We start from the raw sequence: 23,902 nt of genomic DNA on the forward strand, positions 1-23,902 counted from the left end.
TTCGGCTCACAAGAGCCTTCCTCAAGCCTTCTTGTGAGCCGAAACGTCGCAAGACTTGCCATATTATGGGTGAATAAACCACTTGCTGATTTTATCACTATCTTGGAGTGCAGTCCTACTTCTTTGTTTTCTATACCATTGGGGATTGCCGTTACCCTACGTTGGACCTTGCACCCACATGCTGGCTGGTGCTCCCACTGGATTTTTTCTTCTCTATATATATATATATATATGCAGATATAAATGTATATGCCCCATTGTGTGTGTATATATACACTCACCTAAAGAATTATTAGGAACACCTGTTATATTTCTCATTAATGCAATTATTTAGTCAACCAATCACATGGCAGTTGCTTCAATGCATTTAGGGGTGTGGTCCTGGTAAAGACAATCTCCTTAACTCCAAACTGAATGTCAGAATGGGAAAAAAAGGTAATTTAGGCAATTTTGAGTGTGGCATGGTTGTTGGTGCCAGACGGGCCGGTCTGATTATTTCACAATCTGCTCAGTTACTGGGATTTTCACGCACAACCATTTCTAGGGTTTACAAAGAATGGTGTGAAAAGGGAAAAACATCCAGTATGCGGCAGTCCTGTGGCGAAAATGCCTTGTGGATGCTAGAGGTCAGAGGAGAATGGGCCGACTGATTCAAGCTGATAGAAGAGCAACGTTGACTGAAATAACCACTCGTTACAACCGAGGTATGCAGCAAAGCATTTGTGAAGGCACAACACGCACAACCTTGAGGCGGATGGACTACAACAGCAGAAGACCCCACAGGGTACCACTCATCTCCACTACAAATAGGAAAAAGAGGCTACAATTTGCACAAGCTCACCAAAATTGGACTGTTGAAGACTGGAAAAATGTTGCCTGGTCTGATGAGTCCGAATTTGGCGTAAACAGAATGAGAACATGTATCCATCATGCCTTGTTACCACTGTGCAGGCTGGTGGTGTAATGGTGTGGGGAATGTTTTCTGGGCACACTTTAGGCCCCTTAGTGCCAATTGGGCATCGTTAAAATGCCACGGGCTACCTGAGCATTGTTTCTGACCATGTCCATCCCTTCATGACCACCATGTACCCATCCTCTGATGGATACTTCAGGCAGGATAATGCACCATGTCACACAGCTCGAATAATTTCAAATTGGTTTCCTGAACATGACAATGAGTTCACTGTACTAAAATGGCCCCCACAGTCACCAGATCTCAACCCAATAGAGCATCTTTGGGATGTGGTCGAACGGGAGCTTCGTGCCCTGGATGTGCATCCCTCAAATCTCCATCAACTGCAAGATGCTATCCTATCAATATGGGCCAACATTTCTAAAGAATGCTATCAGCACCTTGTTGAATCAATGCCACGTAGAATTAAGGCAGTTCTGAAGGCAAAAGGGGGTCCAACACCGTATTAGTATGGTGTTCCTAATAATTCTTTAGATGAGTGTGTGTGTGTATATATATATATAATATATATACAGATTGGGCCCTGTAGAGGAAAGTGTATTAAATATTCCTTAGATTCAATTCCTTATCAACTCTTACCAACTCTTCATCCCACTAGTTGTTACAGGCCTGTTACAGAAACACCAGTGTTGATAGCCTGTAGGTAGAGATGGCATTGCGGTTCGTCCGGCGGTCGTTTCGCAGTGAACATTGCTCGTTCGCGGTTCGCCGAACTTGGCGAACATATGGCGATGTCCGCCGGCTCCATATTCATTTACATTGTGAAGAACTTTGACCCATGACACATCCATAAGGTGGGACAGGACAGCCAATTGAGACGTTTCAGCACATGAACACACCCCCACCCTATTACAGAACCCGATCTGGCAGCCATTTTACATTCTGTGCTTTGCCAGTGCAGGGAGAGGTTGCTTTGTGGAGCATCGACAGACTGTTAGGGACACCAAAAGCTAGCTAATAGGGCCACAAAATTCCTTTTAAAAACTGGTATAGGTGTGCTATTGATAGGTGTGATATACTGAGGGGTGTGATATACTTATAATATACTTTCTAACATAGAAAGTATATTATAGTGCAATTGTATTGTGCTGCAGTTGTCTGCGGTTCTGCTGTGATACTGCAGCCACACAGAGTGACAAACGCTTTTGGAACAAATAATTTCTACTGGTGTAATATACCAGTTGCCCCCCCAAAAAAACTAATTGAAGCAGGGGTATTATATGCTAATTATATACTTTCTATATAGTGAATTTCGGTAGTGCAGCATTTGTTTGCGGTTTAGCTTCGTTACCTTAGCTACAGAGAGTGACAAGCGACATTGAAACAAATAATTTCTACTGCTGTGATATACCAGTTGCCCCCCCAAAAAACTGATTGAAGCAGGGGTGTTATATACCAATATACTTTCTATATAGTACAGTTGGGTAGTGCAGCATTTGTTTGCGGTTTAGCTGCGTTACCTCAGCTACAGATAGTGACAAACGACATTGGAACAACAGGACACATTTCATAGAATTTCTCTTTAAGATGAATAAAAATGTCCCCTGATTAAGATACATATTTTTTGTTGGAATTTTTGTCTTTGATCCCCCTCTAGTATGTCAATGTCCATGTTGTGGGACTATTTGTGCACTTCTACTAAGTATTTGGTGGCTGCAAATATGAGCTGAAGGTTTTTCAGGTTCGCCTGCCATTAAAGTGAATGAGGCCTGCCGCGAACTTGCGGCTCGCAAACATTTGATCGAGTTTGCGCGATCGCGTTCGCGAACCGTCCCGGTCGATGTTCGTCCATCACTACCTGTAGGCCATGGCTTGCATTGTTGAGGTTTATAACACCTGATCAATATCTAGTCCTCTTTTGTGCAGACCCCAAAGAAGCTGTTGGTGACATGCTAAATCTGTCTAGATAAATAGTCCAGCATTTGGGACTAGGGGGGAGCTCATCACCAAAAAGAGAGGAAGGACACACATGGAAGAGGGAGGATGTACCGAGCAGCTCCATGAAGGAAGAAGGGTTGAGCCGTGCAGCCCCTGCATTACCCCCCTGGAATGGCTAAGTAACCCTTTCCCTATACCACCAACGATTCCCTGATATCATTAACCCTATTATTCCCACTGCCACCAATAGCCCATGCTATACCCGCTGCCTTGCATTACCCCTATACATTAACCCCTACAATCCCTGCAATAACCCCTGCTCTGCATTGCCCTGATTCTCCTACCTTTCACCAACCCTGGGTTAATCCTTTCCTCTGTGTTAGCCCTTGCAGTGCCACACCCTGTATCCCACAGCTACATCCTTGCCTATACCTCTGGCCTGCATCATATTAACCCTTGCAGTGCCACTACCCCAGTTAACCCCTGTAACCCTGTAAACCCCATAGGGACAGCGTATAACATCAGGAGGGAGGGTGCTGGTGCTAAAATTGTGTGCATGTAAGTGTGATATTTAGATACTATGTGGGGTGGAATTGGGATTGTATAGTAGATTGTGTTGTGTTAGAGTAGTTTAGGTGTATCGTACTGTTGTTACTGTATTGCGGTGAATGTCTATATGTATATACATTTATAACCATTGATATAAATGTACAGGGTGGGCCATTTATATGGATACACCTTAATAAAATGGGAATGGTTGGTGATATTAACTTCCTGTTTGTGGCACATTAGTATATGTGAGGGGGAAACTTTTCAAGATGGGTGGTGGCCATTTTGAAGTCGGCCATTTTGAATCCAACTTTAGTTTTTTTCAATAGGAAGAGGGTCATGTGACACATCAAACTTATTGGGAATTTCACAAGAAAAACAATGGTGTGCTTGGTTTTAACGTAACTTTATTCTTTCATGAGTTATTTACAAGTTTCTCTTTGTTTACAGCCATTGACATGTCGCCAAGGTTAACACGTGAGGAGTGGATAGAAATTGTGTTGATGTCTGGTTAACGCTGTAACCGGGTCATTGCAGCAGATTTCAATGCAAGACACCCTACGAGACCACCCATCTCCCATGCTACAGTTAGCAAACTGCTTGCTAAGTTTCGTGAAACTGGTTCAGTGTTGGATTTGGCAAAATGTGGACGCATGAAATCTGTCTCTAATGAAGAAACATCAGTGGCTGTCCTAGCTTCATTCAGCAAGAGCCCACAGCACTCGCCGCATGTCACTGGAGAGTGGCATTAGTCGAACATCCCTTCGACGGATATTAGCTACTCACAAATGGCACCCTTACAAACTCCAGCTTCTCAACGAGGATGGCCCAGATCGGTGCACTGAATTTGCAGAATGGGCAAAACAAAAATTGGAAATGGACCCTCAGTTTACGCAGAAGATTTTGTTCAGTGATGAGGCAAACTTTTATGTGAATGGTGAAGTTAACAAACAAAACCACCGCTATTGGTCTGACACTAACCCACATTGGATAGATCCCTCCAAGACTGTTGGAACAAAAAAATTGATGGTATGGTGTGGTATATGAGGTACAAAGATAGTGGGGCCATTCTTCATCAATGGAAACCTCAAGGCCACTGGATATGCGAAATTTCTACATGATGATGTGTTTCCCTCTTTATGCACTGAAGCTGGCACGTTCCCTGAGTTTTTCCAGCAAGATGGTGCACCACCACATTATGGGTGTCAGGTCCGAGCATTCCTAGATGAACAGTTTCCTGGAAAGTGGATTGGTCGTCGTGGGCCAGTTGAATGGCCCCCAAGGTCTCCCGATCTGACCCCCTTAGACTTTTATCTTTGGGGTCATCTGAAGGCAATTGTCTATGCTGTGAAGATACGAAATGTGCAGCACCTGAAACTACGGATACTTGAAGCCTGTGCTAGCATTTCTCCTGCGGTGTTGCTATCAGTGTGTGAAGAGTGGGAGAAGAGGGTTGCATTGACAATCCAACACAATGGGCAGAACATTGAACACATTTTATAAGTGGTCAGAAACTTGTAAATAACTCATGAAAGAATAAAGTTACGTTAAAACCAAGCACACCATTGTTTTTTTTTGTGAAATTCCCAATGAGTTTGATGTGTCACATGACCCTCTTCCTATTGAAAAAACTAAAGTTGGATTCAAAATGGCCGACTTCAAAATAGCCGCCATGGTCACCACCCATCTTGAAAAGTTTCCCCCTCACATATACTAATGTGCCACAAACAGGAAGTTAATATCACCAACCATTCCCATTTTATTAAGGTGTATCCATATAAATGGCCCACCCTGTATATAGATATAGTGGAATTTATAGACTGTAGACTTCTATTTGTTTAATAAATATATTATTGTTCAAAACACAGTTTATAGTCATTTGTAGTCGCCGCCATAATAGTCCATCACATGTAGTTCAGGAAAGAAGTATAGCAACAAGGTAGTTGGAGTCATCAATAGAGGACTCACGCTTATTTATGAATATTAATTATTGATATTAACACAAAATATTAATTATTAATATTTCCTTTAACAGCACTGGCAGTTACCCCACTAACTCCAACTGGGCAAGGTAGTCAGCAACAATGATAGAGACCTCCTGGACACGCTGCATTTGAAGGAAATAACACATTCTCCCAGTAAACCAAAGCAAAGCTTTTTATAAAAAAATACCATGGCTTACAGAGGGTTGTGGCCATGCCCAGGAGACTGTCCTCACAATTCAGCAAATCTTATTTGGCATGGAACACCCTCCTTGACTTGCAGGGACAAAACAGTCTTCCACTGCAACATTCCAACTCACTGCAATGTAAAACCATGAATGATCTTGTTGTGCACTATACAACCTAAACAGTAAGCATTAATTGTTTTGAAGTTAGTCAGTGGCAGCTTATCAGTGATACCGCATGTCGCATACTCAGACTCTATGAAGAGGCCACCATACCGTATTTATCAGTAGGGACAACTGTGGCATGAACAATATCATCCCCATGACAGTTAGAGACTAGAGCAAACTCTCATGATGATCCAACAAAGGATTGTGGTAGAATAACACGGACAAAGCACCATAGAGGAGAAAATGAAGGAGGAGGATTAGCTACCACCAGGCTCGGACTGGCCCACTCGGGAGCCAGAGAAATCCTCGGTGGGCCCCTGGCATTTACAGTTAATGATTAGTGCGGCAAGCAGCTCTAGCTTCCCGCTAGCCAGCGCCGCTGCCTGCCACTTCAATAAGCACAGACTCACACTTGTAACGTTAGCAAGTGTCGAGATGACTGATTGATCACCTCGCCACTTCACTTGCCATGCTAGGCTGCCCAGTACCTCCGCTCCCCTGTAGTGCTTGTTGCGCTGCCTAGAGCAGCTGGGCCCACCTTCCACAATCATGGGCCCCGCCATCTCATATGTGCCGTGCCTGCGCTGCTCTCTCTGTACACTGCATTAGTGATGGACGAACCTGCGGACCCCATTGACTTTAATGGCAGGCGAACCTGAAAAATCTTTAGGTCATATTTGCAGCCACCAAATACTTACTAAAAGTGAACAAATCATCCAACAAAATGGACAGTGACATACCAGAGGGGGATCAATGGCAAAAATTCCCACAAAAAATATGTATTTTAATCAGGGGCTTTTTTTATGCATCTTAAAGGGAAACTCTCAAAAATGTGCCCTGCTGGAGCCTAGAAATTTTTTATTTTAGGCCATGGGAGTACAGGCCCCAATAATTAGGCATTCACCTGACAGAAAATAACAGTGATTATGTTTCTGGAGGTACATTAGGTGGTCACTGGATAACAATTTTACTGTAGGCCAGTGGAGTGCAGGCCCCAATAATTAGGCATTCATCTGACAGAAAATAATAGTGATTATGTGGCTGGAGGTAAATTAGGCGGTCACTGAATAACAATTTTACTGTAGGCCAGAACAGGCCCCAAAAATTAGGCATTCACTTGACAGAAACGAACAAGTGATTATGTGGCTGGAGGTACATTAGGCGGTCAGTGGATAACAATTTTACTGTAGTCTTGTACAGGCCCAAAATATTAGGCATTCGCCTGACACAAAAGAACAAGTGATTGTGTGGCTAGAGGTACATTAGGCGGTCACTAAATAACAATTTTACTGTAGGCCAGTGGAGTACTGGCCCCAAAAATTAGACATTCACCTGACAGAAAAGAACAAGTGATTATGTGGCTGGAGGTACATTAGGCAGTAATCGGATAACAATTTTACTGTAGGCCAGCGGAGTATAGGCCCCAAAAATTAGGCATTCATCTGACAGAAAAGAACAAGTGATTATGTGGCTGGAGGCATATTGGATGGTCACTGGATAACTATTTTACTGTAGTAGAGAATAGGCCCCAAAAATTAGTAATTTACCTGACAGAAAAGAACAAGTGATTATGTGGCTGGAGGTACATTAGGCGGTAACCGGATAACAATTTTACTGTAGTCCAGTACAGGTCACAAACATTAGGCATTCACCTGACAGAAAAGAACAAGTGATTATGTGGCTGGAGGTACTTTAGGCAGTTACTGGATAACAATTTTACTGTAGATCAATACAGGCCCCAAAAATTAGGCATTCCCCTGACAGAAAATAACAAGTGATTATGTAGCTGGAGGTATATTAGACGGTCACTGGATCACTATTTTACTGGAGGCCAGTATAACCAAAAAATTTGTAATTCACCTGACAGAAAAGAACAAGAGATTATGTGGCTGGAGGTACATTAGGAGGTAACCGGATAACAATTTTACTGTAGTCCAGTACAGGTCACAAACATTAGGCATTCACCTGACAGAAAAGAATAAGTGATTATGTGGCTGGAGGTATATTAGGCGGTAACAGGATAACAATTTTACTGTAGGCCTGTACAGGCCCCAAAAATAAGGCATTCACCTGACAGAAAAGAACAAGTGATTATGTGGCTGGAGATGTATTAGGCAGTCACTTAATAACAATTTTACTATAGGCCAGTGGAGTACAGGCCCCAAAAATTTGGCATTTAACAGACAGAAAAGAACAAGTGATTATGTGGCTGGAGGTACATTAAGTGGTCACTGAATAACAATTTTTCTGTAGGCCAGTGGAGTATAGGTCCCAAAAATTAGGCATTCACCTGACAGAATAGGCCTTTTACGCTGCTGTATATACATAAGACAAGAACCATTCTTTGTTCTGGGTGGTGGCGGATATGTGTGGGATGGCATGAGGAAATCCAATTACATGTGGTCATCACAAGTGTTAAATTCCTTCGAGATCCATGCCTCATTAATTTTTAGAAATATGAGGTAGTCCACACTGTCATGAGCTAGGCGAGTGCGCATATTGGTCACGATCCCCCCTGCCGCACTAAAAGTCCTTTCGGACAGAACACTCGACGAGGGGCAAGGCAACAGTTCCATGGCAAATTGTGCCAGCTCTGGCCACAGGTCAAGTCTGCATACCCAGTAGTCTAGGGGTTCCTCGCTTCTCAGAGCGTTCACATTGGCCGTTAACCCGATGTAGTCGGACACCTGTCGGTCTAGGCGTTCCCTGAGGCTGGAATGGGAGAGCGGCTGTCAATGGGTTGGCTGCAAGAATGATCTCATATCCGAAGTGACCAACACATCTTCAAACCACCCTATTCTTGCAGGCGCGGTAGGATGGAAATGCTGCATTATGCAAGCACTCTGCTGGTAACATGTCCACTATTTTGTGTTTTTACCGGGGTCTATGTAAGTTGCCACCCAGTACTGATCCTTGCCCTTTATGCTTTTTATACAGAGAAATGAAGGCCCCCATTTGCACTAAATTAGAAGTGGTGGAGCGCCCTTGCTCATCCTCATCACCCAGTATAATGTCGTCCTCAATCTCCTCCCCATAGCAACAGACAACTCCAGGGATTCCAGAAAAGTTATAATGTCGCCCTCAAAGCCTGGTCTTCTTGCTCCTCCTCCTCCTCCCCTCAGCCACCATCATCTGACTCCTCTTCAGACTCCTGCTAACTTGTCTCAGATGAACAGCCCCCCCTGGGAATTCATTAAGCATTGCGACTTCCTCATCTTCCAGCTCCTGCTCCTCAACGGTTTGATCAATGAGACAACGCAATGCACACTCCAGAAAGAAGGTGTAAGGTACGATGTCCCTGATGGCGCCCTGGATGCGACTGACCAGTTTGGTGATCTCATCAATTGGCTGCAGAAGTCTGCATGCGTCACGCATGAGCAGCCACTGGCACGGTGAAAAGAAACCAAGCTCCCCAGAACCTATCCTGCTGCAGAGTTCGTACAGGTAGTCGCTAACGGCACGTTGCTGCCTATCAAGCATATACATGGTGGAGTAACAGCGCAAGTTCCAGCGCGTCGGGATTTCACAAATCAGGTGGTGTCGCCGCTGAACGTCAGCAAGGCGAGCCATGGCCGTGTAAGATCTTCAAAATTGACCAGAGCTTTTCCTGGTCTGCCGCAAGACATTGCCCTGGGGTATTTGGCAACGAATTTCTGCACGACTAATTTCAGGACGTGTGCCATGCACAGCACGTGTGTCATTTTGCCCTGCTTCAGCGCGCTCAGCATATTGGCACCGTTTTCGCACACCACTTTACCAACTGTCAATTTGAGCGAGGTTAGCCACTGATCGGCCAGGACCGCATTGCTGAAAGCAATGCAGGATTGGTGTGGCTCTTGGCTTCCAGGCACAACAGCCACAGCACAGCATGGCAACGTCTCACCTGGCATGTCAAATAGTTTCTGGGGATCTTTAGGGGTGCAGCGGAAGAGGCGATAGCAGCTGTGAGGCAGTGACAGGCCTCACGGCTGCTAGGGGAGAGATATGGCAGGAGTGTCCATTTCTTCGCTGTCAATCAGCAGGTCAGAGGCCGCACCAGGTGGAACAATCAGTCTGGGATAAGAGCCCAGTCCAGACTGTTAGGAGGGAGGAGAGTCTGTGTGCAGGATCTGTACAAGTGGGCTCAGCCGAGCTGGCTGAGGGGCCACAGGACTAGGTGTTAGCCTGAACTTTGGGGGACTCCGCAAGGTCTTGGAATCGACGGTCGCTAGGCAGGAGTCAGGAGGACTTCTGGGCCACAATCCCCCAAAAGGTACTGGACTTTGTTGAAGCCTGGAAGTGCTGGATTGTTAGGCTGGGAAAAGCCGCATGTTCTTCCCGTGTGTGAACGGGGCTTTCAGTGAGGTAGGGAGTCCTCATGTTTAGTTAGAGCCCAACCGGGCAGGTGTTTTATTTGTATTGTTTGTTTTGGTTTTGCTGAGGTGCCAAATAAAAGCAATGTTTGGCCCCTAACCCTGTGGTCGATAATGATCATTGTTAGAATGACCCCCGAATAAGAGGCGATCCCTTACACAGCAGAAAAGAAGGAGCCAGCCGAGGAGGAGACGGAGGATGGAGTAGGAGGAGAAGAAAAAGAGGCAGGCCTGCATGAAATCCGTGGCGGTAATACCAAATCCACACGGGTGCCATGGGTTGCATGCTTGGCGGCTATCAGAAAGTTCACCCAGTGGGCAGTAAAACATATGTACCTTCCCTGCCCGTGTTTGCTAGACCACGTGTCTGTAGTCAGATGTATCTTGGCACTGACACTGTGTGCTAGAGATATATTCACTTGCCTCTGAATGTGGCCATATAGCTCCGGGATGCCCATCTGGGAGAAATATTTCCTTCTGGGTACTTTCCATTGTGGTGTGCCAATGGCCACAAATTTTCTAAAGGCCTCCGAGTTCCGACAAGCCAGCGGTCAGCCGTTGGGCAAGAGGGTTATCCAGCGTCATCAACTTTTTACGCTCTAACATTTGGGCCGCGATCATAGCACGGTGGAAGGTGGAGTGGAGGACAAATGGGAGGATAGAGGAGAAGGAGAAGAGGCAGGACGTGGATCGCCGGGAGTGTGGCTTTGTGGGTTCTGACGGCGTTGCTCCCAATGGGCTCGGTGATGGGAGGCTTCTCCTCCTTCTTCTCCCTCTGAACTCCCCTCCTCTTCCTCTCTTCTGGGCACCCACGTGACGGCCATCGACACGTCATCATCGTCACCTTCACCACCACTGACTTTAGAGATCTGAGTAGGCAGCAACAGCGGGGACCACCCTCCTTAGGCTGATCTGGGTACTGTCGTCAGACCGCTGGGTGGCAGCTGTTGCTACCTCCTCTTCCTTATCTGATGCCAAGAATGGCTGTGCATCGGTATGGTCTGGGAATAGATGGAAAATAATACCTCTGACTCAAGTGGAGGGGCTATAGTGGTCTTTGGGGGTGCACATAGCAGAGAGTAAGGAGGGTGCAGATACAGAGGCTGAGGAGGGTACAGAAGCAGAAGGCTGAGTGAGCCACTCAACCAACTCTGGTGAGTCCTTTGATGTAATCGTACACACCTTCTCCAACTTCCCACTTAGGCTCCGGCCAGGTGCACCTGCTCGACCCCTACAACCCTTGCTGATATGACTGCCTCTTCCTCTGTCATTCAAAATGTGACCCTATGCCAAACCATCCTGTTTAAAATGACCCTATGCCAAAGTCCCTAGAGAGGAGCAATATTAGTGGAAGCAGGTCTATCACAGGCCTCAATCAGTATTTGGTTGAAGCAGGTATATCAATCCCCTTAATCAGTATTTTGTGGAAGTAGGTCTATCGTAGGCCACAAACAATTTTTGGTAGAAGCAGGTATATAAATCCCCTTAATACCTGGAAGCAGATATATCGCACCCTTCAATCAATATTTTGTGGAAGCAGGTGTATCGCAGGCCTCAATCAATATTTGGTGGAAGCAGGTATATTGTTACGGCACCCCGAGTAGGTAAATGGGTTAACGCCGACAAAGCTGTTCTTTTTCCCGAATATGAAGTCAGCTACCGAACATTCCTAGGAGCTGAACAGGAATCATACGAATTATCCCCTCCCCAAGTACGAGATGAGGCTCTGTATTAAGGGTCAAGCAGGAACTGTTTAATGGGTTACATGTCAGCCTTTTATGCAGGTCTTCCAACAAATGTACGCAAACTCCCCTCTGCCTGTGACATAATTAACAAAAACAATAGGCTCTGCTAGTGCCACAATTAGCAAACACAATGGGCTCTTCCTGTGATATAATTAACAAACACAATGAGCTAACTTAATCACTCACATGCAGAAAACACACACCTTTCCTAAAACACAGAAAACCCTACATAGCGCACATATCCGCATAAACTACACATCCCTGGATAGCTCTGATCTGGGCGAACAACCAGTAACCGCTGAACAAATAGATAAATCCGGTTTTATATAGTAATCCAAAGGCACAGAGATCTTCCAGATGGCTCCCTCCTTGTGGGACTCTCCGGCAGACCCGGCTTGATCCTTCTCAGATCAACTTGGGGATGTCCAGAACTAGGAGGCTGAAGTGTTGCCCGGACAACCCATCGGTATAGGTACTACCTATGCAGAAACAAGGGGGGCCAAATCATTCCCCAGTAAGACATCAGCCGGTAACTCCTTCACGATGCCCACATTCTTGTGTCCCGAACCAACTCTCCAATCCAAGTGAACCGGAGCAGTGGGTAACCGACAGATGGTTCCTCCAGCTGGTCTAACGGCTACAGTGTGCCCCGTGTGATCACTTTCCGGGATCTGATTGAGCTGTAGCAGGGTCAAAGTAGCTCCGGTGTCTCATAGCCCACTGGCTGTTTTCTCATTGACCAGGACAGTCTGTCTGTGTTGCTGCCGATTATCCCGGGCAGCTGCATGGACAGGGTCAGCCTAATATAAGGTTTCCCAGTGCTCTTCTGCTGTGTTCCCCACTTTGATGCAGTGGGCAGCAGGCATTGGTGCCCGAGGGTTCCCTCCTCCCAGCTTCCTCCAGGACCGAGATGGCCGGGAAGGATTCAAAAGGCAGTCTCGTTTCTTATGTCCGACTTGGTCACACTGAAAACATTTTGGTGGTTGTGGGTTGTTGTACTGGGCATACCTGGGCTGATTTTGGTAGGTGGTAGGTGGAGGGGGTGCCACAGGTCCATAATCCGGTCATGGAGTGGCTTTGATCACAGGGGTATCTGTCTAGCGGGCCTCTGTATATTCATCTGCCAGGTGAGATGCTTCAGGTAGGGTGAGAGGTCTCCGGTCTCTGATCCACTCTTGAATCAAAGGACTCAGCTTTTCGTAAAAATGATCCAGCAGGAATAACTGTAGCACCTCTTCCCCGAATACCGCCTGGCATCCATTGAGCCAGTGGGATGCCGTGTGATGTAGGCGGCATGCCCACTCTGTGTAAGAGTCCACACTTTGCTTGGAATTGTCCCAGAATCGCCTCCGGTATGAGTTACAGCGTACCTGGCCAATAGGGCTTCCTTTACCAGCCCATAATCCTCAATATCCTCATCAGGAATAACCCGGAAAAGCTTCACTGGCATGGCTGGACAGTTTTCCGGACAAAATTGTGACCCATTCGTCCGCGGGTACTCTGTGTAGGGCACATTGCTGTTCAAAATCGGCAAGGTACCCGTACATTTCTCTGTCAGCTTCCACAAAATTTTTAAAAGCTGTAAAGTGCACTTTTCTTTTTTCGACTGGAACTGCTGTTACCTCTGCTGCTTCAGCACCTCTTTGCTGAGTCTGGCGCCGGTTAGCATCCACGGCCGCTATGACTTGTGTTATTATATCCATTGGGGGATTTGGTCCATAGTGTGCCAATCTTATCTGAACGGCCCGGTCGAAACTCGGCCCGGTTCGTCAATCCTTTCAGCTTTATCCATCGCAAGCAATTCGGCAAAAATTTCCCTCTTTTTGCGATTACTAGCCTGTCGACCCTGTTTCTCTAGCAAATCCTTGAGGGTATATCGCTTTAGTTGCTCATAGTGTGCCTCCATTCGCTTAGGTCCCCTTCTAGCTGTCCTTCTGGGGTGGGAGAACTATCCTGCTGCTTGTCAGCAGTTGTTACGGCACCCAGAGTAGGTAAAGGGGTTAAATCCGCCAAGGCTGTTCATTTTCCCGGATATGAAGTCAGCTACCAAACACTCCTAGGCGCCGGACAGGAATCAAGCACATTATCCCCTCCCCAAGTACGAGACAAGACTCTGTATTGAGGGTCAAGCAGGAACTGTTTAATGGGTAACATGTCAGCCTTTTATGCAGGTCTTCCAACAAATGTACACAAACCCCCACTCTGCCAGTGACATAATTTACAAAAACAATGGGCTCTTCCAGTGACACAATTAGCAAACACAATGGGCTCTGCCTGTGATATAATTAGCAAACATAATGAGCTAACTTAATCACTCACAAAGAGATACTCGTCTGCACTGGGTCCGTGTGGCGAGCGGATGGACACAAGGCGCAAATCGCAACCTGAGCTTGGATATGAGTTTTTTTTATTGGAAAGGCGATGTGTTTCGGGGTACACATGACCCCTTTATCAAGTCTAAAAAACATAGTTGGTACAATAGTATGAGCAATATAAATGGTCAGAAGTTCATGATGGTTGGAAGGGAGTAGCTAAAATATATATATATATATATATATATATATACTCACCTAAAGAATTATTAGGAACACCATACTAATACGGTGTTGCACCCCCTTTTGCCTTCAGAACTGCCTTAATTCTACGTGGCATTGATTCAACAAGGTGCTGATAGCATTCTTTAGAAATGTTGGCCCATATTGATAGGATAGCATCTTGCAGTTGATGGAGAATTGAGGGATGCACATACAGGGCACGAAGCTCCCGTTCCACCACATCCCAAAGATGCTCTATTGGGTTGAGATCTGGTGACTGTGGGGGCCATTTTAGTACAGTGAACTCATTGTCATGTTCAAGAAACCAATTTGAAATGATTCGAGCTTTGTGACATGGTGCATTATCCTCCTGGAAGTAGCCATCAGAGGATGGATACATGTTCTCATTCTGTTTACGCCAAATTCACACTCTACCATTTGAATGTCTCAACAGAAGCCGAGACTCATCAGACCAGGCAACATTTTTCCAGTCTTCAACAGTCCAATTTTGGTGAGCTTGTGCAAATTGTAGCCTATTTTTCCTATTTGTAGTGGAGATGAGTGGTACCCGGTGGGGTCTTCTGCTGTTGTAGCCCATCCGCCTCAAGGTTGTGCGTGTTGTGGCTTCACAAATGCTTTGCTGCATACCTCGGTTGTACCTAGAGTTGAGCGAACACCTGGATGTTCGGGTTCGAGAAGTTCGGCCGAACTTCCCGGAAATGTTCGGGTTCGGGATCCGAACCCGACCTGAACTTCGTCCCGAACCCGAACCCAATTGAAGTCAATGGGGACCCGAACTTTTGGGCACTAAAAAGGCTGTAAAACAGCCCAGGAAAGAGCTAGAGGGCTGCAAAAGGCAGCAACATGTAGGTAAATCCCCTGCAAACAAATGTGGATAGGGAAATGAATTAAAATAAAAATTAAAAAAATAAAAATTAACCAATATCATTTGGACAGAGGTCCCATAGCAGAGAATCTGGCTTCACGTCAGCAGAGAATCAGTCTCTTCATGCCATAGCAAAGAATCTGTCTTCAGGTCAGCAGAGAATCAGTCTCTTCATGCCATAGCAGAGAATCTGGCTTCATATCAGCACAGAATCAGTCTTCATGTCATAGCAGAGAATCAGGCTTCACGTCACCCACCACTTGAACAGGCCACTGTCACACATTCAGGCCCCGGCACCCAGACAGAGGAGAGAGGTCCCGTAACAGAGAATCTGGCCTTATGTCAGCGCAGAATTAGTCTTCATGTCATAGCAGAGAATCAGGCTTCACGTCACCCACCACTGAAACAGGCCACTGTCACATATTTAGGCCCCGGCACCCAGACAGAGGAGAGAGGTCCCATAACAGAGAATCTGGCCTTATGTCAGCGCAGAATCAGTCTTCATGTCATAGCAGAGAATCAGGCTTCACGTCACCCACCACTGGAACAGGCCACTGTCACATATTTAGGCCCAGGCACCCAGGCAGAGGAGAGAGGTCCCATAACAGAGAATCTGGCCTTATGTCAGCACAGAATCAGTCTTCATGTCATAGCAGAGAATCAGGCTTCACGTCACCCACCACTGGAACAGGCCACTGTCACATATTTAGGCCCCGGCACCCAGACAGAGGAGAGAGGTCCCGTAACAGAGAATCTGGCCTTATGTCAGCACAGAATCAGTCTTCATGTCATAGCAGAGAATCAGGCTTCACGTCACCCACCACTGGAACAGGCCACTGTCACATATTTAGGCCCAGGCACCCAGGCAGAGGAGAGAGGTCCCGTAACAGAGAATCTGACCTTATGTCAGCGCAGAATCAGTCTTCATGTCATAGCAGAGAATCAGGCTTCACGTCACCCACCACTGGAACAGGCCACTGTCACACATTTAGGCCCCGGCACCCAGGCAGAGGAGAGAGGTCCCGTAACAGAGAATCTGGCCTTATGTCAGCGCAGAATCAGTCTTCATGTCATAGCAGAGAATCAGGCTTCACGTCACCCACCACTGGAACAGGCCACTGTCACATATTTAGGCCCCGGCACCCAGACAGAAGAGAGAGGTCCCGTAACAGAGAATCTGGCCTTATGTCAGCACAGAATCAGTCTTCATGTCACAGCAGAGAATCAGGCTTCACGTCACCCACTACTGGAACAGGCCACTGTCACATATTTAGGCCCAGGCACCCAGGCAGAGGAGAGAGGTCCCATAACAGAGAATCTGGCCTTATGTCAGCGCAGAATCAGTCTTCATGTCATAGCAGAGAATCAGGCTTCACGTCACCCACCACTGGAACAGGCCACTGTCACATATTTAGGCCCAGGCACCCAGGCAGAGGAGAGAGGTCCCATAACAGAGAATCTGGCCTTATGTCAGCACAGAATCAGTCTTCATGTCATAGCAGAGAATCAGGCTTCACGTCACCCACCACTGGAACAGGCCACTGTCACATATTTAGGCCCCGGCACCCAGACAGAGGAGAGAGGTCCCGTAACAGAGAATCTGGCCTTATGTCAGCACAGAATCAGTCTTCATGTCATAGCAGAGAATCAGGCTTCACGTCACCCACCACTGGAACAGGCCACTGTCACATATTTAGGCCCAGGCACCCAGGCAGAGGAGAGAGGTCCCGTAACAGAGAATCTGACCTTATGTCAGCGCAGAATCAGTCTTCATGTCATAGCAGAGAATCAGGCTTCACGTCACCCACCACTGGAACAGGCCACTGTCACACATTTAGGCCCCGGCACCCAGGCAGAGGAGAGAGGTCCCGTAACAGAGAATCTGGCCTTATGTCAGCGCAGAATCAGTCTTCATGTCATAGCAGAGAATCAGGCTTCACGTCACCCACCACTGGAACAGGCCACTGTCACATATTTAGGCCCCGGCACCCAGACAGAAGAGAGAGGTCCCGTAACAGAGAATCTGGCCTTATGTCAGCACAGAATCAGTCTTCATGTCACAGCAGAGAATCAGGCTTCACGTCACCCACTACTGGAACAGGCCACTGTCACATATTTAGGCCCAGGCACCCAGGCAGAGGAGAGAGGTCCCATAACAGAGAATCTGGCCTTATGTCAGCGCAGAATCAGTCTTCATGTCATAGCAGAGAATAAGGCTTCACGTCACCCACCACTGGAACAGGCCACTGTCACACATTTAGGCCCCGGCACCCAGACAGAGGAGAGAGGTCCCGTAACAGAGAATCTGGCCTTATGTCATCGCAGAATCAGTCTTCGTGTCATAGCAGAGAATCAGGCTTCACGTCACCCACCACTGGAACAGGCCACTGTCACATATTTAGGCCCAGGCACCCAGGCAGAGGAGAGAGGTCCCATAACAGAGAATCTGGCCTTATGTCAGCACAGAATTAGTCTTCATGTCATAGCAGAGAATCAGGCTTCACGTCACCCACCACTGGAACAGGCCACTGTCACACATTTAGGCCCCGGCACCCAGACAGAGGAGAGGTTCATTCAACTTTGGGTTGCCCCACAATATAATGGTAAAATTTAAATAAAAATAGGATTGAATGAGGAAGTGCCCTGGAGTAGAATAATATATTGTTAAGGGGAGGTAGTTAATATCTAATCTGCACAAGGGATGGACAGGTCCTGTGGGATCCATGCCTGGTTCATTTTTATGAACGTCAGCTTGTCCACATTGGCTGTAGACAGGCGGCTGCGTTTGTCTGTAATGACGCCCCCTGCCGTGCTGAATACACGTTCAGACAAAACGCTGGTCGCCAGGCAGGCCAGCACATCCAAGGCATAAAAGGCTAGCTCTGGCCACGTGGACAATTTGGAGACCCAGAAGTTGAATGGGGCCGAACCATCAGTCAGTACGTGGAGGGGTGTGCACAGGTACTGTTCCACCATGTTAGTGAAATGTTGCCTCCTGCTAACACGTTCCGTATCAGGTGGTGGTGCAGTTAGCTGTGGCGTGGTGACAAAACTTTTCCACATCTCTGCCATGCTAACCCTGCCCTCAGAGGAGCTGGCCGTGACACAGCTGCGTTGGTGACCTCTTGCTCCTCCTCTGCCTTCGCCTTTGGCTTCCACTGGTTCCCCTGTGACATTTGGGAATGCTCTCAGTAGCGCGTCTACCAACGTGCGCTTGTACTCGCGCATCTTCCTATCATGCTCCAGTGTAGGAAGTAAGGTGGGCACATTGTCTTTGTACCGGGGATCCAGCAGGGTGGCAACCCAGAAGTCCGCACACGTTAAAATGTGGGCAACTCTGCTGTCGTTGCGCAGGCACTGCAGCATGTAGTCGCTCATGTGTGCCAGGCTGCCCAGAGGTAAGGACAAGCTGTCCTCTGTGGGAGGCGTATCGTCATCGTCCTGTGTTTCCCCCCAGCCACGCACCAGTGATGGGCCCGAGCTGCTTTGGGTGCCACCCCGCTGTGAACATGCTTCATCCTCATCCTCCTCCACCTCCTCCTCATCCTCGTCCTCCTCGTCCTCCAGTAGTGGGCCCTGTCTGGCCACATTTGTACCTGGCCTCTGGTGTTGCAAAAAACCTCCCTCTGAGTCACTTCACTGGCCTGAAAGTGCTAAAAATGACCCCTCTTCCTCCTCTTCCTCCTGGGCCACCTCCTCTTCCATCATCGCCCTAAGTGTTTTCTCAAGGAGACATAGAAGTGGTATTGTAACGCTGATAACGGCGTCATCGCCACTGGCCATGTTGGTGGAGTACTCGAAACAGCGCAACAGGGCACACAGGTCTCGCATGGAGGCCCAGTCATTGGTGGTGAAGTGGTGCTGTTCCGCAGTGCGACTGACCCGTGCGTGCAGCAGCTGAAACTCCACTATGGCCTGCTGCTGCTCGCACAGTCTGTCCAGCATGTGCAAGGTGGAGTTCCACCTGGTGGGCACATCGCATATGAGGCGCTGAGCGGAAAGGCCGAAGTTACGCTGTAGCGCTGACAGGCGTGCAGCAGCAGGGTGTGAACGCCGGAAGCGCGAACAGACAGCCGCACTTTATGCAGCAGCTCTGACATGTCCGGGTAGTTGCGAATGAATTTCTGCACCACCAAATTCAGCACATGCGCCAGGCAAGGGATGTGCGTCAAACCGGCTAGTCCCAGAGCTGCATCGAGATTTCGCCCATTATCGCACACCACCAGGCCGGGCTTGAGGCTCACCGGCAGCAACCACTCGGCGGTCTGTTGTTCTATACCCCGCCACAACTTCTGTGCGGTGTGGGGCCTGTCCCCCAAACATATGAGTTTCAGAATGGCCTGCTGACGTTTACCCCGGGCTGTGCTGCAGTTGGTGGTGAAGGTGTGTGGCTGACTGGATGAGCAGGTGGAAGAAGAGGAGGAGGAAGCTGAGTAGGAGGAGGAGGAGACAGGAGGCAAAGAATGTTGCCCTGCGATCCTTGGCGGCGGAAGGACGTGCGCCAAACAGCTCTCCGCCTGGGGCCCAGCCGCCACTACATTTACCCAGTGTGCAGTTAGGGAGATATAGCGTCCCTGGCCGTGCTTACTGGTCCACGTATCTGTGGTTAGGTGGACCTTGCCACAGGTGGCGTTGCGCAGTGCACACTTGATTTTATCGGACACTTGGTTGTGCAGGGAAGGCACGGCTCTCTTGGAGAAGTAGTGGCGGCTGGGAACAACATACTGTGGGACAGCAAGCGACATGAGCTGTTTGAAGCTGTCTGTGTCCACCAGCCTAAATGACAGCATTTCATAGGCCAGTATTATAGAAATGCTGGCATTCAGGGCCAGGGATCGAGGGTGGCTAGGTGGGAATTTACGCTTTCTCTCAAATGTTTGTGAGATGGAGAGCTGAACGCTGCCGTGTGACATGGTTGAGATGCTTGGTGACGCAGGTGGTGGTGTTGGTGGTACATCCCATGTTTGCTGGGCGGCAGGTGCCAACGTTCCTCCAGAGGCGGAGGAAGAGGCCGAGGCGGCGGCAGCAGCAGAAGAGGCCGAGGCGGCAGCAGCAGAAGAGGTAGCAGGGGGAGCCTGAGTGACTTCTTTGTTTTTAAGGTGTTTACTCCACTGCAGTTCATGCTTTGCATGCAGGTGCCTGGTCATGCAGGTTGTGCTAAGGTTCAGAACGTTAATGCCTCGCTTCAGGCTCTGATGGCACAGCGTGCAAACCACACGGGTCTTGTCGTCAGCACATTGTTTAAAGAAGTGCCATGCCAGGGAACTCCTTGAAGCTGCCTTTGGGGTGCTCGGTCCCAGATGGCGGCGGTCAGTAGCAGGCGGAGTCTCTTGGCGGCGGGTGTTCTGATTTTGCCCACTGCTCCCTCTTTTGCTACGCTGTTGGCTCAGTCTCACCACTGCCTCTTCCTCCGAACTGTGAAAGTCAGTGGCACAACCTTCATTCCATGTGGGGTCTAGGACCTCATCGTCCCCTGCATCGTCTTCCACCCAGTCTTGATCCCTGACCTCCTGTTCAGTCTGCACACTGCAGAAAGACGCAGCAGTTAACACCTGTGTTTCGTCATCATCAGAGATGTGCTGAGGTGGTATTCCCATGTCCTCATCATCAAGAAACATAAGTAGTTGTGCGTTAGTGCATTCTATCTCTTCCACCCCTGGGGAAGGGCTAGGTGGATGCCCTTGGGAAACCCTGGCAGCAGAGTCTTCAAACAGCATAAGAGACTGCTGCATAACTTGAGGCTCAGACAGTTTCCCTGATATGCATGGGGGTGATGTAACAGACTGATGGGCTTGGTTTTCATGCGCCATCTGTGCGCTTTCTGAAGAAGACTAGGTGGGAGAAAATGTGAACGTGCTGGATGCACTGTCGGCCACCCAATTGACTAATGCCTGTACCTGCTCAGGCCTTACCATCCTTAGAACGGCATTGGGACCCACCAAATATCGCTGTAAATTCTGCTGGCTACTGGGACCTGAGGTAGTTGGTTCACTAGGACGTGTGGCTGTGGCAGAACGGCCACGTCCTCTCCCAGCACCAGAGGGTCCACTAACACCACCACGACCATGTCCACGTCCGCGTCCCTTATTAGATGTTTTCCTCATTGTTCCCGTTCACCACAATTTTGAAAATGGCAAATTTGGGAATAGTTTTTCAACCCAGAACAAAAACTGTGCTTTTACGGTCACTACAAATAACTTGACCAGCTAAAACAGTACAGATTTGGTTGAATAGAAATGTGAGGCCTATTTTTTTTTTGCGCTGTGTGACAGGTATACGTTTAATCACAGAATTAGACTTGTATCTGCACGGCAGCGTGTGTGTTAAGTTTTTCTGAATGACACTATCAGCACCTTGAATCTAAGATATCCTTTTTGGGATAGATTTCAAGTAGGCCTGATATAGCATAAACTACTTATTTTGAGAATGGCAAATTTGGGAATAGTTTTTCAACCCAGAACAAAAACTTTGCTCTTACCGTCACTACAAATAACTTGACCAGCTAAAACAGTACAGATTTGGTTGAATAGAAATGTGAGGCCTATTTTTTTTTGCGCTGTGTGACAGGTATACGTTTAATCACAGAATTAGACTTGTATCTGCACGGTAGCGTGTGTGTTAAGTTTTTCTGAATGACACTATCAGCACCTTGAATCTAAGATATCCTTTTTGAGATAGATTTCAAGTAGGCCTGATATAGCATAAACTACTTATTTTGAGAATGGCAAATTTGGGAATAGTTTTTCAACCCAAAACAAAAACTGTGCTTTTACGGTCACTACAAATAATTTGACCAGCTAAAACAGTACAGATTTGGTTGAATAGAAATGTGAGGCCTATTTCTTTTTTGCGCTGTGTGACAGGTATACGTTTAATCACAGAATTAGACTTGTATCTGCACGGTAGCGTGTGTGTTAAGTTTTTCTGAATGACACTATCAGCACCTTGAATCTAAGATATCCTTTTTGGGATAGATTTCAAGTAGACCTCATATAGCATAAACTACTTATTTTAAGAATGTCAAATTTGGGAATAGTTTTTCAACCCAGAACAAAAACTGTGCTTTTACGGTCACTACAAATAACTTGACCAGCTAAAACAGTACAGATTTGGTTGAATAGAAATGTGAGGCCTATTTTTTTTTGCGCTGTGTGACAGGTATACGTTTAATCACAGAATTAGACTTGTATCTGCACGGTAGCGTGTGTGTTAAGTTTTTCTGAATGACACTATCAGCACCTTGAATCTAAGATATCCTTTTTGGGATAGATTTCAAGTAGGCCTGATATAGCATAAACGACTTATTTTGAGAATGGCAAATTTGGGAATAGTTTTTCAACCCAGAACAAAAACTGTGCTTTTACGGTCACTACAAATAACTTGACCAGCTAAAACAGTACAGATTTGGTTGAACAGAAATGTCAGGTCTATTTTTTAGGCGCTGGGTGACAGGCTCAACTTGCCCCTGATGTAGTATATGGCCAAAAAATAACCACACTATTGATGGTTAAATGCACTTGGGTGACACAGGCTCAGCCTGCACCTGATGTAGTATATGGCCAAAAATTAACCACACTGTTGATGGTTAAATGCACTTGGGTGACACAGGCTCAGCCTGCACCTGATGTAGTATATGGCCAAAAAATAACCACACTGTTGATGGTTAAATGCACTTGGGTGACACAGGCTCAGCCTGCAGCTGATGTAGGATATAGCAAAAAATAACCACACTATTGATGGTTAAAAGCACTTGGTGGTAGCTTGTGCTGGCGCACCACAAGCCACAAAATGGCCGCCGATCACCCCAGGATAAAGTGATCTAAAAACGCTCTGGGCAGCCTAAAAAAAGTGAGCAAGTCGATATTAGCACTTCAATGATCCACAGCTGGAGATCGATCACAGAATGAAGTCTTTTGGAGGAGTTAATCTGCCTAATCTCGCCCTAACGTCGCAGTAGCAACCTCTCCCTATGCTTGAATCAGCAGAGTGACGTGCAGCGCTACGTGACCCAAGCTTATATAGAGGCTGGGTCACATGCTGCACTGGCCAATCACAGCAATGCCAATAGTAGGCAAGGCTGTGATGGCCTCTTGGGGCAAGTAGTATGACGCTTGTTGATTGGCTGCTTTGCAGCCTTTCAAAAAGCGCCAAGAAAGCGCCGAACACCGAACCCGAACCCGGACTTTTACGAAAATGTTCGGGTTCGGGTCCGTGTCACGGACACCCCAAAATTCTGTACGAACCCGAACTATACAGTTCGGGTTCGCTCATCCCTAGTTGTAACGAGTGGTTATTTCAGTCAACGTTGCTCTTCTATCAGCTTGAATCAGTCGGCCCATTCTCCTCTGACCTCTAGCATCCACAAGGCATTTTTGCCCACAGGACTGCCGCATACTGGATGTTTTTCCCTTTTCACACCATTCTTTGTAAACCCTAGAAATGGTTGTGCGTGAAAATCCCAGTAACTGAGCAGATTGTGAAATACTCAGACCGGCCCGTCTGGCACCAACAACCATGCCACGCTCAAAATTGCTTAAATCACCTTCCTTTCCCATTCTGACATTCAGTTTGGAGTTTAGGAGATTGTCTTGACCAGGACCACACTCCTAAATGCATTGAAGCAACTGCCATGTGATTGGTTGACTAGATA

Source organism: Bufo bufo, chromosome 5, assembly GCF_905171765.1.
Source record: "Bufo bufo chromosome 5, aBufBuf1.1, whole genome shotgun sequence".
Lineage (NCBI taxonomy): Eukaryota > Metazoa > Chordata > Amphibia > Anura > Bufonidae > Bufo > Bufo bufo.